At 46.8% G+C, this 17357-nt stretch overlaps 1 protein-coding gene across 1 annotated transcript in view; it reads right to left on the bottom strand.

The window, feature by feature from the left end:
- The window catches only part of LOC8037764 (leucine-rich repeat-containing protein 4B), a 305952-nt gene extending 292109 nt beyond the window's left edge, over positions 1-13843 (bottom strand). The window contains exon 1 of the mRNA XM_042294355.1: positions 13403-13843. The gene's annotated coding sequence lies outside the window, so the exon portion shown is untranslated. The remainder of the gene's footprint in view (positions 1-13402) is intronic.
- Between the last annotated feature and the right edge of the window lie 3514 nt (positions 13844-17357).

Genomic DNA, 17357 nt, shown 5'->3' with positions numbered 1-17357 from the left:
TGTTGATGTGCACCTTTCTTTGAACCCAAGTGCATTCGGTTCAACTTGACAACAGCTGCACCAGCGTGAGAGCTCACGTTGAACACTTGCACAGATATCTTGACTATGGCAAGATTGCTTACCTTCGACTGGCTTGAGCACTTCATTTGTATTATCACGGTAGGTCTTGGTTGAAGCGATGATCGTCTTGCACACGTAAACAAACAGAGAACAGCACGCTTTGTTTAATTTATACGCTACCGATCTACGGGCGTCGCAAATCTATCCCCCTCTTTTCCGCCATGTTGGATCGATCGGAGCGCCCCCTATATTCGCTCAAACTCCTTATGCTCCGACTCTATAACAATGCAAATACCTCGTTCATTGGACTTTTAAAGACTACCGAAACCGACAGATTAACGTCTACGTCACTACCTATTTCGCAACACTTGCAAAACGTCAGTTTTGGAATTTCGCGTGCATTACTGGACACAAAATAAGCCTCACATGTCGCTACAAAAAATGAGCGGTATACAAAGCCACCACTGCGTCGAGAAAAACTCCTTTTAGAAAAAGTTTGGAATGATTCAGCATCTCGCGAGCGTCAAGTGTGCACGCGGCCAAAAGCACGACAGAAAGCAACAATTACGTCCGACCGTCTGGCTGCCGAGCGCCAAGCCTCAGCTTCCCCCCCCCCCCCCCCCCCCCCCCCCCCATAGGGCACTCTCCTTTAGTAAACAAATATCCGCTAGACAGGCCGAGCACGCGGCCAAACGGCCATACGTGAGCAAAAGGCCGCCGCGCCGCACGCACCACTCCAGCAACGTATGCGACGAAAGCGCACAGCCAACACCACGCACAACACGCTGCACTGCATGCGTACAAAGAGTGAGGAGCATTTGCGCTTGCGCCACTTGCGCCCTGTCCGAGCGGACACCGTAGTGCGCTGCGAACACGCGAAGAACGCATGACGTCAAGGAGCCAACGCCGCGTCGATGAAAGAGAGAGAAAGAGAAATGTCGTTAGACGTACGAGTAAAACAAAACGAACAAAAAAAAGTGTCGACGAAATGTAGTAATATGGTGGCTGAGTAATAAGCTCTGTCGAGCATTGAATGTCGAAGAAACGATCTTCGGATGACACATCGATGAAACAAATGTCGAAGAAATGATCTGCCGATGAAACATCGCAGTGTCGATGAAACAATCTGTCTATGAAACCTTGTTCGACGAACTGATTGCCCATTATAAAACTGCGCGTCAAGAACGACGCGGTTTGCCGCATGAAAAGTGGCGCGCCCTACATGATCGAGAGCGCGACAAAGAACCACATGGGGACGGCCGCAAACCCCCAAACCACTCCAAACCAAACCAAGCAAAGTCATGCCAAAGTCAAACCAATCCAAACGAAATCAATTCAAGGACGGCTGCATGTATCAAGATAATGAATGCTGACAGTATTTTATAAAGGCCGAGATGACTGAAAAACAATGCCAGCCGATGATTCTCCTTAAAGCGCAGCCTACTCCGGCAAGCACGGTCGATCAACAAAATCAGAAGCAACTCAAGTGAGAAGAAAACTCGGCCACCGCGGCCTCTGTTCATAGAATAGCATACCACTAACAGACACCACTGTCAACAGGGATTATGGTGAGATTTCAAACCGTCGTCACGTGCAACCACCCTACCTAATATAACCGTTCTCTCTCTCCCCCCCCCCCCCACACACACAAACACACACAAAAAAAAATGGGTCGATGCCCATATGTTTACTATATATAAATTCTGCATAAACTTCCGTAGAAGTACCTGTGGGTGGCACAAGAAAAGAAACGGAGGTGATATATGTAGTAATTGTTTATCTGTGTACAAATGAGCGAGGTATGCACAGCGAGGCGATGTTCTAATCACTGCGACATTGTCTGTGTAACCTGTTGGAAGGCGCGTTTCTGTTTTCCCGCCGCCCTTGTCAGCAGGCGAAAGTTAAACGCACCCACTTTAGTCAGCTTGCATTTAGTTTCTTTCGTAATTCATCCAGGTTTACGAAATTTGGTAGAAATGTGCGGAGCATAAACATTAACATAGTACATTCCTTTCAAATTGGATTAGTGGCTCAGAAGTTTCCCGCCGCACGACTCACGCGAAGACAAACCAAAGGCTTGAGAGAAACAAAAGAAAAGCACAAAGAAAGCAACCGGCAAGCGTGATGACCTGTGAGTGTGAGGACCTGTGAGTGTGATGAGCGTGAAGACCTGTGTGAGGACCGTGAGGACCTGTGTGAGTGTGAGGACCGCGAGGACCTGCGAGTGTGAGGACCGTGAGGAGCTGTGAGTGTGAGGACCTGTGAGTGTGATGAGCATGATGACCTGTAACAGTGAGGACCGTGAGGAGCTGAGAGTGTGAGTGCCGTGAGGACCGTGATGACCTGTGAGTATGAGGACCGTGAGGATCTGTGAGTGTGATGACCTGTGAGTGTGAGGACCGTGAGGAACTGTGAGTGTGATGACCTGTGAGTCTGATGATTCGTGATGACCTGTGAGCGTGATGACCGTGATGATCTGTGAGCGTGACGACCGTGATGATGGCGGCGAGTGAGTTTTGGTTTTGCGTTGAGCCGTGAGGGTGAGTCCGGGTGATGATCCTATTTTGAATAAATCGTGATCGTGAGTGGGCGTGAGTTCTGACTGAGGAAAAAATAGTGATCGTGAGTTTGAGTGAGGACAGCTTAAAATGCCGACCTATGGTAGGTACATCTTAGATTATATTCATGTTATTTTATCGAAACGTACATGTTTAAAACGCCAAACGCTTCGTTTCTTCTTTCAACAATCAAATACTGTAAGAACTACATAGCGCAGCGCACGAACAATGCGCAAAACTTCCTTTCTCAAGATGTGACATCGAGTTTAGGTGGTGTTGACCTCGCGGCCATATGGCGCAAGTTTCGCCGCGCCGAACCTTGCCGAAAAGCTATCAGTCATCGAGCGTTAATTAAGAAGCAACGTTACACCGACTTCGAAGCGCTCCTGCTGGGACCTCACAATTCGAGGGTATACATGGTGCAATCCTCGGCTCGTATATGAGCCGAGACGCGGTATTTCCGGTGATAGATGATGTATTAATGTGCTCGAGTGACGAAATGTATCGAGGCACCAAACCTGGTGCCGTCATCCCGGGATGATGGAGCCTCTGATCGAGCCGAACCCTCATATCGGAGCCTATAGTTTGGCCACCAGCAATATCGGCTATTCGCCGCTGCTGTCGTTGGTAGTAAGTTAAAGATCAATTCGCTCTCGCTCGCAGCCAACCTCAGCTTTTGTATAGACGCACTAAATAGGCTACAGTTAGGAGTATGGATACTCAGTTCCCCGATTTTCTCGTAGGCGCCGCCATTTTGTTGCCTAGTGAAGAGCGGACGCCATTGGCTGCAGTTAAGAATGAAAAAGGCCATTTCCCGAGCTTTGGATACGATCAGAAAGTTCAGTTGATGCCGTCGGACTGTTTTCAGATTTCTGGGGGACGGAAAGGGTTTCCTGCTGTTTTAGATAATGCACCAGACAACTGACAACAATGGTTATTAGCCGCAAGATGACTAACGTGTCGTTACCATGAGGCGTGTCATATTTAATAGCCCTGGGCTGGCGGAATCTAACGGGATCTAACCAAGAGTTGAGCGAAGCTCGGGGCCAGCGCGCTGTCGTTGCTGGCTATGATGGACTGCCGCTCGCTCATCTCGCAACAGGCGCCATCTGTACCGTGACGGAGTGGCCTCGGGCGCAAGCGGGAACACTCAGTATGTGCTCTATGAGCGGGGCCGCCTTGATTCCGAATTTGTATCTCTGTATACTCCGTTCGAGCTCAACAGGGCAACGGTCCAAAGCTGCGGCCTCCGCGAGCCAAACAGAGCGACGGACCGAAGCACGTGCCTGTTCTCCCTAAATGGGATGCACTTCGATGGTATTCGCAGTCAGGTGCCTCACTTGGACGCTGCCAGAGGATTGCGGGGGACGCAGCTTTTACCGTTTGCCAAGTTGTCTCCCTACTTTTCTCCTCGGCATCTTTTCCGCCGGGTGGCGTCTCCTATACACTGGAAAGTTGCCTAGATAACCCTTATTTAAGAGCGGCGAGGACTCGGACCACAGAGAGCGTTTACAATCTTGTGTAATGCGTTGTCGCGAGGCAACGAAAAAAGCGGGCGAAGCAGACGCTGGCAGACTTGTGTTGCAAAACGCGGTTCATAAACCACGTGACCCCGATCTAGATAGCTGGAAACACTTCGAAATCGAGGCACACAAGAGGTACCGATCCCGTGGCACAGCACTATCTGATTATCCCTCCGAGCGGACTTTCCGTCCGCGCAACTGATGTCAATAAAGAAAAAAAAAGGACGCGCTTGGAACTTTGAGGTTGCGACTTGCTCCGCCAAACGCACATTCCTATCGGGAGCGCTCAGCTGGGTATTGGAAGGGGGGGGGGGGGGGGGGGGGGGGGGGGGGTGAAGGTGGGGCGACGCGGGTTAATGCCTCGCTCACTCCCCCACACACAGCTCATACATGATACAAAAGACAGTCTGCAAACACGAATCACCGCACTATCTGTGGTTCGAATGGTCGGGTGCCAAGTTTTCTCCTTAACTCACTGCCATGCGGAATCCGAAGCGCGCATCTCGCGGTGATTCGCGCTCAAATCTGTACGCAGACTGTCTTTTGTATGATCTATTATAAGCAGTTTGACCCCAGCTTTAGGCTGATTGCTTCGACGACCCAACCAGGCCACGTACGCTGAAAAGACGGGCCAATTTCGACACTCTGACCGGTGCGAAGAGGCACTTATCAACGTGCCCGTATTTTTCAGTTGACAAAGATCACAAGCTTTATACGTAATTACGCTCGAATACCGACCAGCTGGAACGTAAGCAAAACGTATCCAAGCATCGCCCCCAACAATCAATATCTACAATTGGAAGATAAGAATCCAAAGCGAGTACTTAAGCTACTCGGTGTAAGGTTGGACGCCGAGGCAAGGAGCCGCTAGTCAATCGCGAGTGATAAGAAGCAGAAGGCCATACTGTACAAAGATATGGTCACACCGCTATAATAAAAAAATACAAATAAAAAGACACAAGACACAAGGCGGTTCACTACAGCCCTTATGACGGCCAAGGTCGCGGATAAATATGCGCCCGCACAAGTCGGTGCGCAGAAGGCGCGTTTCAATGTATCCTTATTCATGTATTCACGGAGGAAGACACATACACACACACACACCCGCACACAGGCACAGAAGCACGCACGAACGCACGCACTCGAGATTCAGTGTTTACACAGGAATTACACAAACTGAAAATTAAAACGGTGCGCAGAAATTTCTGCCTGCTGCGGCGCAGGCGCCAGATTGTCAAACATGATGCATGCCGGATCATTAATAAAGTAAATAGTAGCGTCCGACGTATCGCCACACTTAAGAAAGTTTGCGTTATCTCATGCGCTTATACTTAGTTTCCCCTTAAGTCCAGAACCAGCCAACGCCACAAGCTGACGGGACCAATTAGACGGCGCCAAAACTGCAACATCATGGTGTTCGTCATGTGTCCGTAAATGTTCTATCGTCGCTGAACCAATCACAAACGATAAAGGCCTAAGGACTTACCGTCCTATACATATCATAAACCGTCGGCTAGCTGCGTCTAAACTCAAGCTGAAACGAAGTAGAGTATACGACATCGTGAGGAATGCGCTTGGATGGGATAGCCAAGTTTGCACGGCCGACCCCTTTTCCTCGTAATAGATCTAATAGGCATTGCATCTATTAATCGATGTAATAGATGTAATAGGCGTTACAAACGACAGACGAACTTGCACAGCGCATTCTCCTGAAACGAGCACGGTGGACTTCCCGGTCGGTGCTTCTTTTTTATTTATCCGTCAAAGGAAACTAAGGGGATTCCCCGAAAACGAGCAGAATATTCCCCTCGCAAGGATGATCACTTTTCCCGCTCTGTAATGTAAGCGAGCCTTTCGAGGCGGGTCCGGTCTCTCACGGAAGGAGACGGATCCCGTCAGGTCCTTCTTCAACGCGTGAGAATTTCAAGCCCGGGTTCTCAAGTGGCCGAAGCGCAAGAAGGGTCCTTTTAGCACATTTTCATGCGAGAATTCTCCCAAGTGATCGCCTAACCTTGGAAAGCGGAGACTTCCCGTTCATGTTGTATTATAGTTAGGGTTCCGTGTTTTCGAAGCTTTTTTTTTTTTTTTTTTTTTTTTTTGAAATTTCGAGAGTGTTCTTTTGAGCAATAATTTCTCGCTGGAAATTCGGGGTTTATCGGAGTTTATTTTTGTCAGGTTTCAAATTCTACGAAATCCAGAGGTTAATTATGTTGTTCAAGTTTTTCCAAATTAAATATTAAAATACCCGTTCGGACAAAACCGTTCCCTAAATTTACAAAAACTCACCGGTATCGAAATATATTTCTGCTACTGCATTTGGCATTGGTGCCCTTGCGATTCCCACTACTCAATGCCCCATGACAAGTCTTGCAAACAAGTGTTGCTTCAATATACGTCGGAACTTTAAAATAGTCAAAATCCTGGCCGGTTTTGAAGCATAAACGCCTTCAGCTTCCCTACCCCACCTATAAAACCTACAGGTCTGTACGTTTTGATCCCTGTTATAAGAACAGAAGCCCTCTTCTATCAAAAAGCACAATGTTGCGGTCTAAACACTCTAAACTGGAAACTGTGCTTTTGTCGTCGCCCGGAAGTGACTCGTTGTACTGAAGGAACATTGACAAGGAAAACGGGAAACCCCTTTTATAAATAATCCTAGACAAAAAAAAAGTACTGGTGTGATATACACTAGTGTCTGCTGTGTTGCATGGGCGCCGCCATGATTGTTTATGCTGACGCCATGAAACAGTAAAAAAAAAAAAAAGGGGCGGGAGGCAGCGCTTTTTCCAAGACTCCGTTTTTCTTTTTCTAGAAACCTCCGCACATACTCTTGGACGACTATGTCACAAGTGCATAGTCACGAAGCTCCAAGAACAACGCCGATGCCAAAAGTAATGTAAAAGGCAAAAATCCTGTTTTATGCGCAGCTTCTTTCTTCACCAGAGCCTGCGTTTAAGATTATTATTTCCAATTTTTATCGTTGGAGGCTTGGATTTCGGACACTGGACTGTACCTTCAAGACTACTAGACCCGTGCTAGTAGTCTTCTTATATGCGCAAGCCAATATTTCGTCTTTCTAAAAGACATCGCAATGACAGTATGAAACAACACTAAAACAGGGGGTCTTGCAACGGATCATTTGCGGGCTTGACAGGAAGCCGCTCCAACAAGAATTGTTTTCGCAGCTTACCTCGCAATCCTCTTGACGGAAAGAAGCCGGGGAAAAGCTTTTATTCGGCGCATCCAAATTGGGCCGTCTGACATGACGCGCCTTTTGCGAATCCTCCGGAATCGTGCTTCACGCTGGCGTACAGTACCGAATGCATAACGCATATAATCCGAACTTTGCCCAAAGCATTTTCGAGCCAAAGTCGTGGCATCGAGAAAGTCGGCAAAATGCAAGAGCATCTCAAGATTCGCGACACGCACTTTGCGCGCCTTTTCAAAGCGGCACTCGAAGGAACCTCGCTTACAACCGCCACCCGGTTTAGGGGGAGGGAAGGGAATGTTGTCCGGGTGTGTTAGCGCACTACAGCTCGGCGCACGTGGACTCCCGCTGCAGAACCAGAGCCCAAGGATCCTGGGCTCAATCCCCACCGCTGCCCCGTTTCGATCTGAATGAGAACGTACCGGAGTTCGATCGTGTGTCACATACTCCGTGAGGCTAGGAAAAAGTACCACACCGGTTAACATTCTCATCTACAGCGAAGGCGCCACACGCCCACTGGTGCTAATTAACTTCCCCCACTGACTAAACAAACAGACAACATACTTTCAGTTCCACCGCAAGTCGCGAAGTCGCTCAATAATTTAGAGACCGCTGTCCGTCCCCCCTTTCTGTGTACCTTCCTCGTGTTTAATTACTGTAACCAACACGCTCGTTTTCTACTTAATGTCCTATTTTGCCTTCCTGTTTGCTATGACTGACCCCTACCCCTCTCTGCTCTGAAACGAACGAACAATAATTCCGGGCGTCATCGCCTACCACGGGAGGTTCCTGGTCGACATTCCATATAAATCCTCGGTCCTTCCACGATCGAAGCCCCAATTCCGGCCGACGCAGACACTCAAACGGAACATAGGTAATCCTTTGAAATCACCAAAGACTGTTGCTTCGATTGTTCGCGTCGTAGTGTACCGCACACGCCAGATAACACAATCTAAATAAAAGCGAGTATTAAGTAAAAAAAAAAAACTTTTACTTAAGATGTATGACAAAACACACTGCCGCGAGTCCGGCACTTGAGGCGAACAGTTCATTCGGACGATTACCAATACACCACAGTAAATGCAAGTAATGTCACATTGCTCGTACGAAACACACGGTGTGCGCAGAAAACGTAATGACAGAATTCGCTTTGTACACGCCTTAAACGCGTGTTCGCACACATCTGCTTCGTACATATGCGTGCTTCGAATACGTTTGCAGATGGTTCTTGTACGATCAATGTAACCGTAACACTATAGGAAGACCCCAGGTAGTGTCTGTTGTAGGATGTATTATCATTGCGACGTCTGCGAGATCGTATGTACGGTACAGCTGCTGAAAACTTGCAGGTTGAAGATGTCCTCTGAGAAAAGTAGCTGAGATCTTGGAGTCCTACCCTGGCAGCTGAGGAAAGTGGTAAGGGGAGGGGTGTGTAAGCAGTGCTGCCAAGATCCGATCTCCTGGGTCCTTCGTTTCCACAGCTCTTGTCTACGGACGGCTACAACGAGCACGGAAAGAAAAGTGTCCCACCGTTCCCGCACTATTCAATATTCAGAGCACACGCGTCTCGCCGGCGGGAGACTCTCTTCTGGCAAACGAAGTTTGCGACGCTGCGCGCCAGGCTCGGTCCAAAGCCTCGGATGGACTCTGGAAGGGCATTTTCTAGCCCGCGCGCAAATACGGAAACCGACGTAAAGACATCACGAGGGCCTCACACGACAAAGACGAGTGTACGCGAAGAGGTGAGAGGGACACGCGAGATATACCGACCTCCAGCGCCGACATGGCACATTAAACGGCAAGGATACTCTGTACATTTCATCGCAGAGTTGCCGAAGGGTGGCCGGAAGACACGGACATCACCTGCCTCTATTTTCTTTACAGGAGCGTGTTTGACAGGGTGGAGAATAAAGATCGAGATGATTTAAATCGAGATATAAATCGGACCAGATTTATTGTGCTGATTCAAATCGAATCTTTCACATACAATATTTCAGAAATCAGTTTTTATTTACTGTTCGTCTATCATTTGATGCTTTTTATGTTCATTCGATTCGTATTTAAATCAAATAATCATTCAGCAAGAAATATCTTTATCAGGCTCAACATGAGCAAAAAAAAAAAAAAAAAGCTGCTTTTCCGTTTGAATCGCATCATCGAGCTTTTTTTCAACCAAAAGAAGAATACGCGCACCTCGAAGACAGGGACAAAGAACAAGACGACACCGAGCGCTACTCACAACTTCAATGTTTATTGAAAGACACACATTATACATACATATCGCTATCTCTGAGGTGCTCAGTTCCTGCTTTTGAGGCGCGTATTCTTCTTTCAGTGTACCAACTAGCCCAACTTTGCATTTTGCTATCTTTCTACCTTCCACGTCCTTTGTCAGTTAGATAACAACCTATACATAGCTCGCATGTGACGCCATTCGCGACCGTACCACTCTTTTCTGCGCCGCGTGCGTTCGGCTCGCTGTTTCAGTTCCACACCGCAGTTGTCGTAGTTAGAAGAAACCAGAAAGTAGGAAAAACCGCCATTACCCAGCAATGGGGAAACTTGCGAGCTATATATTGAAAGCAAATCAGAACGTAAAAGAAAACAAAAAAACTAGAAGGATTATGCCTTACCGCTTGCAAATCAGATCGTGAACGAAAAAAAAAAAAAAAATCAAATAGGGATTTTTAGCTAACTGGAAAACTGCACCTCTTTTGTACATGTAAGACTGGGTTTACATCAATAATTAGTTGTTAATCAAACTCTACTTTAAATGTACAGTAATTCTTGCGTCCGCAGTGATCCGACGGATTGATCTATCAATCCACCATGTTTAAAATACATGCTCTGAAAAAGGGTCACTAATATTTAGCTACAGTGATTGAAATTAAGAAATCTAATTTGCCTAATATAAAATATTTTTTTATCCTATTTTTTTTTTTTTTTTTTTTTTTTACTTTGGTGCTCGATTAAACTCTCGGAGGGAACCACCTTGACCTCTGATAAATGGTGAACGAGTCACCACGCCGGGCCCTCCGGCCTGGCAAATACGAGCTGGTGGCGCTCTTTACTCATCTGTGAACGTTGCTGAAGAGATTATCAATTTCCGAGTTTAGATTGGTGGATACGCTCCGACTAAGCTTTATTTTATTTTTTTTTTATTTTTTTTTTTGAGGTTGTAGCCGAGGGATTACGAACAACAAATAATGCGAACGGAGTTGAAATATCGAGTTCGCGTTTGTTTAACGGCAAGTCTGATAGAGTGGTTTATTCCTGGAGAGCACGGGGAGCAATCGGTAACAGAATGAAGACAACGGATAAAGACGAAATGCTGTCACTCACCTTTCGTTTATTACTTTTTCTTTTTTCGACACGGGTGCATCTCATTGTACCGGATCTGTACTGTGAAGTGCATCTTATTGTACTGGATCGGCGCTCAATCTTTAAACCAACTGTCACCGTACTAAGGCGCGCAATGCCAACTATCAGAATGGGAAACAGGACAGGAATTCCGGAAGACATTCTGCGCTTCGTATACAGACTGCAGCCGCTGTCACCCAGAATAATAATGACCTTCCGAAGGGGAAAGAGCGGCTTGTCGGTGCTCTCATTGCACGGCACAGTATATCACTGTCAACCGCCACACTCTTCGCGAGCGCACTGATTCGGTTATCTATCTGAAAAACGCGCTCGGTCAGCGGATGAGCTTAACGTCTGCCGTCAGGTTGTGTCCTCGCGCGCTGCCTCAGCTGATGAGATTAGTAGAGCGACCGGTTAAGGCCAGGAGCTTCGACATCTCCGGTCCTTGAACGTGTGATGCGCTCGTTCAAGCCTCGAGACGCACGCACGGCATACAAATCCTTCGTCTCATATTGAAACACGTACGAAACGTCGGTTCATAAATCTGGCGGGCAATAAATGAACTATACTGAGGAAACAATGAACTAATGCAAAAGAAAAAAAAATTCTAACATGAGTGGTTACCCCTCTGTGACAAATCAGCGCCATTTGTTTCCCACTTAAATAATAAAGCAACATTTCCGCAACAAAATAAGTTACCGATCAACTATTATATGATCACGCACGCAATCTACTCGTGAGTGGCTCTATTCACTGCACTAAAAGAAAACCTGAAGCGTTCACTCTCCCGCAAAGCACTTGGGACAGGAAGTCGCTGCAACCAACGGTAGAAGCTCGGCAAAATCCGAGGCCGAAAGATTTACAAAAAAAGAAAAAAATAAGAATCGGCCCTGTGACATGAGCACGACGTTCCATCATACTCAATATCGCGGCGTAGATCGTGTATTAATGTCTAATAATATTATAAACATCGTCATTCGCCTAGTTTTCTGCATATATCGATTAATTCAGCGATTGGCTCAGTGATTAATCCCATGTGCGTTGCAGGAAAGCAGACGTTCCGCATTTTCTTTGAGTGTAATGCGTCTAATGGCTTCGTAAAACTGTGCAGATGACGCTAAAGGGTTGTACGTGCTCAGTACCGTCGCAAAGCGAATGGCTGATAACAGACTGTATGCTTGCCAATCACACGGTCATTTAGTTCGAGAGATAACAGGCATCCGACGATATCCGACTACGTGTGTCCGCGAAACCCCGACCCAAAGAAGGAGCGCGGCCGAGCGCAATTTAGATTAGGACGGCACCCGGCGAAACACACACAACCCGCAACTTGAGACCGCCGGACGCGTCCAGAGGGTGTAATCGCCGAGAAACTGAATCCTGTAGCGCGGAACGAAAACGAAACCATTGTCCGCGCGAGAAAAGCGTCATCGCGGAGAGAGCGCATTCTTGCAGCGGCTCTAAACCGCTTCCGGAAATGGTCCTTTTTATGACGTTTTCCGGGTCGTTGGATGTGGTGACGACGAGCAAGTTGCCGTTTGACGAACCGCGAACCCCCCGCCAGGAATTGTAACAGAGACCCAGCTGGCCATCTTATCTCCGAGTTCAAGAGGAAGAGAAAAACAAGAGACGAACAGACAACCTTGCAGGGAGCGCAAAAACAGGCGTCAGGAATTCGCGGGGACCGAAAGCGTACGAGGGGGGAGAAGTTGGCCTGCTGCCACGCGCACGAAGACAAGCGCCGCGTACGGAGTACGGAGACGACCTTTTAACAGCTGACGAACATAACAGGCGGCCAGCAGCGGCTCCAAGGACCCGGCTTGCGGAGCGTCGTCTTGACGGGAAAAGCAAACGATTCATTGTTCAGAAGTGTTGAACAGCGTCACGCTGTTTTCAGACGGCACGGCAGGCTACAGCAACTGGCTGCCGCTACACGCAGCGCGAGATTCTGCTACGATGTACGGGCTACAAGCGCAGGACGTAAACACTCGAAGAAAGGATTCAGCAACACATAGATTGCAGGTGACGTCTTTCGCAGCCACGTCAGTATTTTATGCGCCGTGAGCGCTCGGTTCTCAATGTTAGTTTCACGCCGCAGAAGTTGTATATAGTTAGAAAAAAAAAAAAAAAGAACTCAAAGTAGAAATAATCGTTAGTCAGTACCCAGCAATGAAAACACTTGCAAGCTAGACTGTAAAAGAAAGCACAGCGAAATGTAGCGCGCAAGCGGAGTTGCATGTAAAGCCGGACTCGTCTCAAACACTCGCGCGCCCCAGACTTAGCAGCCTTTATTTCACACTGTCTTCGTTAATTCGTTACTTCTAGAAAGCTCGCCCTGGTGTTCGACGTGCCGAATTCGTCCTCTTCGTATCAACCCTGCCATAAAGATTAAGGTTGCCACGTGGGTCTGAAAAACAACAAAGTTCTCCGACTCGCGCGAGACGAACTACCTAGAGCGCCAACTCAGAAACCAGTTTACGCATCAGAGTTTTCGAACGATACGTCCTAGATCGGTGTACACACACGGGAACTCGTTCTCGTCGATAGAACAGGCAGGACAAGCCGGCCAGCGTACCCAAGGCAGCACAGTGCACCGACACCTACCGCCAGTCGCCGGGCGACAACAAAAACTCCGACCTTCGGACCGGCCAACAACAGCTCGGGAAGCCGTTCACGCGAGCGTGCTGCCTCACCTTTTATTGTTTCGTGTTGTTCCTCCTTCCGGCTGATTTTGTTGGGGTTGTACGGGAGCCCGAACGGCTCGCGGGGGGACGCCACACAATGTCTCGCACTCCAAAGAAATCCAAAGGAGGGATACGTCAGCGTCGAACAAGTACGACCGCGGAATGCACACAACGGCGTTGCGTGCCAAGCATGGCACGTGAGGCCGATCACCGAGCACACACCACTTTGTCGGATTCACTTCACACGTCCGAGGACAAAGTTGGGTGCAGGCGGGACTGCCGACAAACTTTCCGCGCCGACTACTGCTGGACAGCGAGGCGTCGCCGGCGCGGCGGCGGTAGCGAGCGAGGTCGTCGGTGTACGCGAGAGAACAGCGGGAGCCGCACGGAACGAACGCGATGCTGGAGGCCGTCGCCGGAAAACGTCACGGGCGGAAGTTGTTCCGGGCTTGTCCACTACGCGGAGTAGGGGGGGGGACGGGGAGGCCGTCGGACTCTGCGACCTGGCGGAGCGTGCGCGAGGCGTGCGCGGAGGAGAAGCGAAACAGCAGGAGAGGTCTCCGTGAGCGGGCGCGTTGAGTTGCACTTTCAGCCGTTACTGCCGTTACTCAGAAATATAATAAGTTTCGATTACAAATTGATGCTCGTGAAGTTCAACAGTGTGGTGTTCGAGGCTGGTAGCAAGAAGTCAAAACTTGGACAGGAGTCTTCGGCGAGCCTCGGAGCAGAGTGTCGAACCGAAATGTTTATCGGTTCGGTTCAGGTTCGGCCTTCGGTTCAGTTCCGGTTCAGCTCCGAAATGCAAAAAATAACGGTTCAAACGCTAAAATTGAACACATTTCCAGCAAAGTTTCGCAATATTCACTACCTCCGCAATAAAAACAAAGCTCGGATTTTTTTTCTTTTTATTGTATGTACACTGCATCTTTATTTTCAATTTAAAAAAAAGGGAAAAATCACGTTTTTCTACTCAGACTCTTGTCTAAAAACTAGGTTAAAATTTGTAATTGTTTACCCAGCTCCCATGTTTTATCTCAATCCAAGAAATGTTACAAAGCGACGTAAGCCAACTGAAATATAAGTAATTGTTGCAGCTTAGTGCCACTGTCTTGAAAGATAAGTTGTGGTTGAGTATTTAACATAGATTATATATTATGGTTCGTAATATTATAAAATGCGCACTTCCTCGGCGTATATATTGCAAATTCTATTTCACGGAATATACTTCACGATATGTACGCAAGCAAAATTATACTTTCTAAATGCCATCGCAGCTTTGAGACAAATCTTTTTGAGTAAATGTTTTTTTTTTTTTTTTAGATAAAGACACTCATCCCCAATCAGAACTCCTATTTCCTAACGAACATAGTTTACATTAAGCACCTTGATGTAGTCGACAATCTTGCAAAAAGGAGTGATCATACTTCATCATTCTAATTAATACAGACGTGTCTTCCTTTCCTACTCATGTCGAAGGTGTCGAGAACCCTCGTAACCAGGTGAATACTTTCTACACGGCTAAATTGGCCGAGCCTTGTTGAGGTAAGTTGACCAGTATTTTGTTTTTGACAAGATAGTGGTAAAAATACTTCGCAATTAGAAAACACCCTTGCTAATTACTGTATTTTTATATAAAAAAAATTATTTGATGCTGAATCCGATATAGAAACAGCGTAGTAATTTCCTTCGATATAAGACCAAGAGCTCGCCATAGTTCCATAACGCGTCCTTCTGTATTTTGTTTTCGCTGAGCCCAGAGACACGTAAGATTTCTGTGAATCACATAAAAGAAGGAATAACAGGCTTCTATGTTTGAAATCTGCTTGATGTGCCAGGAAAACCCATTTGGTTTAAATAAACTTCCAAAATAAATTATTCTATATATGATACTGCAAATCACTGGTAAACTTGCCAATATATATATATATATATATATATATATATATATATATATATATATATATATATATATATATATATATATATATATATATATATATATATATATATATATATTGTCACGGGTGGTGACCAATAAACAAGAAATAAACAGGAAGAAATAAAGGTTTAATGTGGCGAACTTGTGCCAAAAATAAAAGGGTACAAAAGATAATAACAGAGCGTCGCGGGCGTCGCAGTCGGCGTAGCAGCACAGTCGAACGCTGGGACGAAACTGACTCCTGCTTGCCAGGCGGAGCCGCTTTTGTACACGCGTTGGCTTCTGGAGCATTCGATGTAGAAGGTTCGAAGCGTAGAACATTCTAACTTCGAATCAGCTAGACTGTTCTCGAATTCACCAGAACATCACATTACAGTGTAAACAAAAATGCGTAGCCGCGGCCAGGAATCGAACCCTGGCCATTCGCGCGGGAGGCAAGCGCGATAAGCGTTAGGCTACGGCCGCGCTGCCTACTTCGCGCGCGGCAATATATATATATATATATATATATATATATATATATATATATATATATATATATATATATATATATATATATATATATATATATATATATATATATATATATATATATATATATATATATATATATATATATATTGCATATTTAGTTGTCAAGTTTCCGGCCAGGTATTCAATAAATGTTAGCCGTTATAAAAAAATTCAACTGTACAAAGTTCACATCACCGCTTCCGACCGACAGGGGAGGACGGAATGGCCGCTTTTGAGGCAGGTCTGCGGAAACGTGTTTCTTCGTTTCTAATTTGGCCATGTGAAACTCCATGTCACAGGAAACGTAAAGCCGAATCATGTGCTCACAAAATGAATATGAAGGCAAATACACGAAATATCTATTTGAAAAAATCCAATAGTGCTAGTTAATTTAAAGGAGCTGTGCAACGATATTCAATTGGAATGTTTTTCACTCTACACGAGCTTACTGGCAGACCTGGGACTCAAGGATACGCACACGCAACGCCACTGGCCAAGAAACTCCTTTGTTGCGGGGTAATTTCAAGGACAAATGCGATCATTTTCATTCAATCTCTCCTTTGCAAAATTTGATGACGTAACGTGGGGATCGGAGTACACCCAAGTGACGATATTTGAATACGGTTCATAGATTGGACCCGAGCATTGCGTGGGCACTCGACTTCGGCTCGTGATAATTGCCAGCTCGAGAAGCATTCGGGTAGTGACCCGTGTCCAATCGCTGCAACGACGACAACAGCCGAGCCATAACAATGTTTGGAACTCAGCGCGTGTCCTGCGCTTTGCCAACCCCAGCGCGTGGCTATGATCAACACTGGCGGCATATAATGGGCTCCAGATCGCGTGGCCGCTTGTTCTGGCTGCGAGTTGAGGGGTGAACGCTGCTAGTTTTTCTTATTTTTCTCTGGGACTTCTATTGCGCGGGGTGAAGAACGAACGCGTGTTTCATAGGTCATTAACGTTAGGGATCCGTTTTAAGTGGTATTTGCGCAAAGTACAAAAATTGTTGCATCGCTCCTAGGGGTATTCACACGAGGGAGAAATCCCGGGGATTTCTCCCCGACACGCGCGCATCACGAGATGAAAACGCGAGGCCTTTGCACATCGCAAAGCCTGACGTTTTCGTCGTGGGATGCACGTGCTGGGGAGAAATCCCCGGGATTTCTCCCTCGTGTGAATACCCCTTTAAGGTCACACTGCTCAACATCATAAAAAAAAAAAACGTCTGCGAACACGAGTCACCGCAATATCCGTGCTCCGCATGCCGCGTGCCATGTTTTCTCCTTGAACTCATTGCCATGCGGCATTCGAAGCACGAATCTCGCGGTGCCTCGCGTCGGAATCTGTATACAGTCTGTATTTTGTATGATAATAAGCACTGTGGCCTCGGCTTTACTGAAAACAGGACATGGAGATGCCATAATGTTCCTAACAGGGATGGACAGTATTTCAAATACAAGTATTTAAAATACGTATTTCAAATGCTTTGTGTATCTTGCATTTGTATTTAAT

The sequence above is a fragment of the Ixodes scapularis genome, unplaced genomic scaffold, assembly GCF_016920785.2.
Source record: "Ixodes scapularis isolate PalLabHiFi unplaced genomic scaffold, ASM1692078v2 PGA_scaffold5__190_contigs__length_132052651, whole genome shotgun sequence".
Classification (NCBI taxonomy): domain Eukaryota; kingdom Metazoa; phylum Arthropoda; class Arachnida; order Ixodida; family Ixodidae; genus Ixodes; species Ixodes scapularis.
This window is presented reverse-complemented; position numbering and strand designations above follow the sequence as displayed.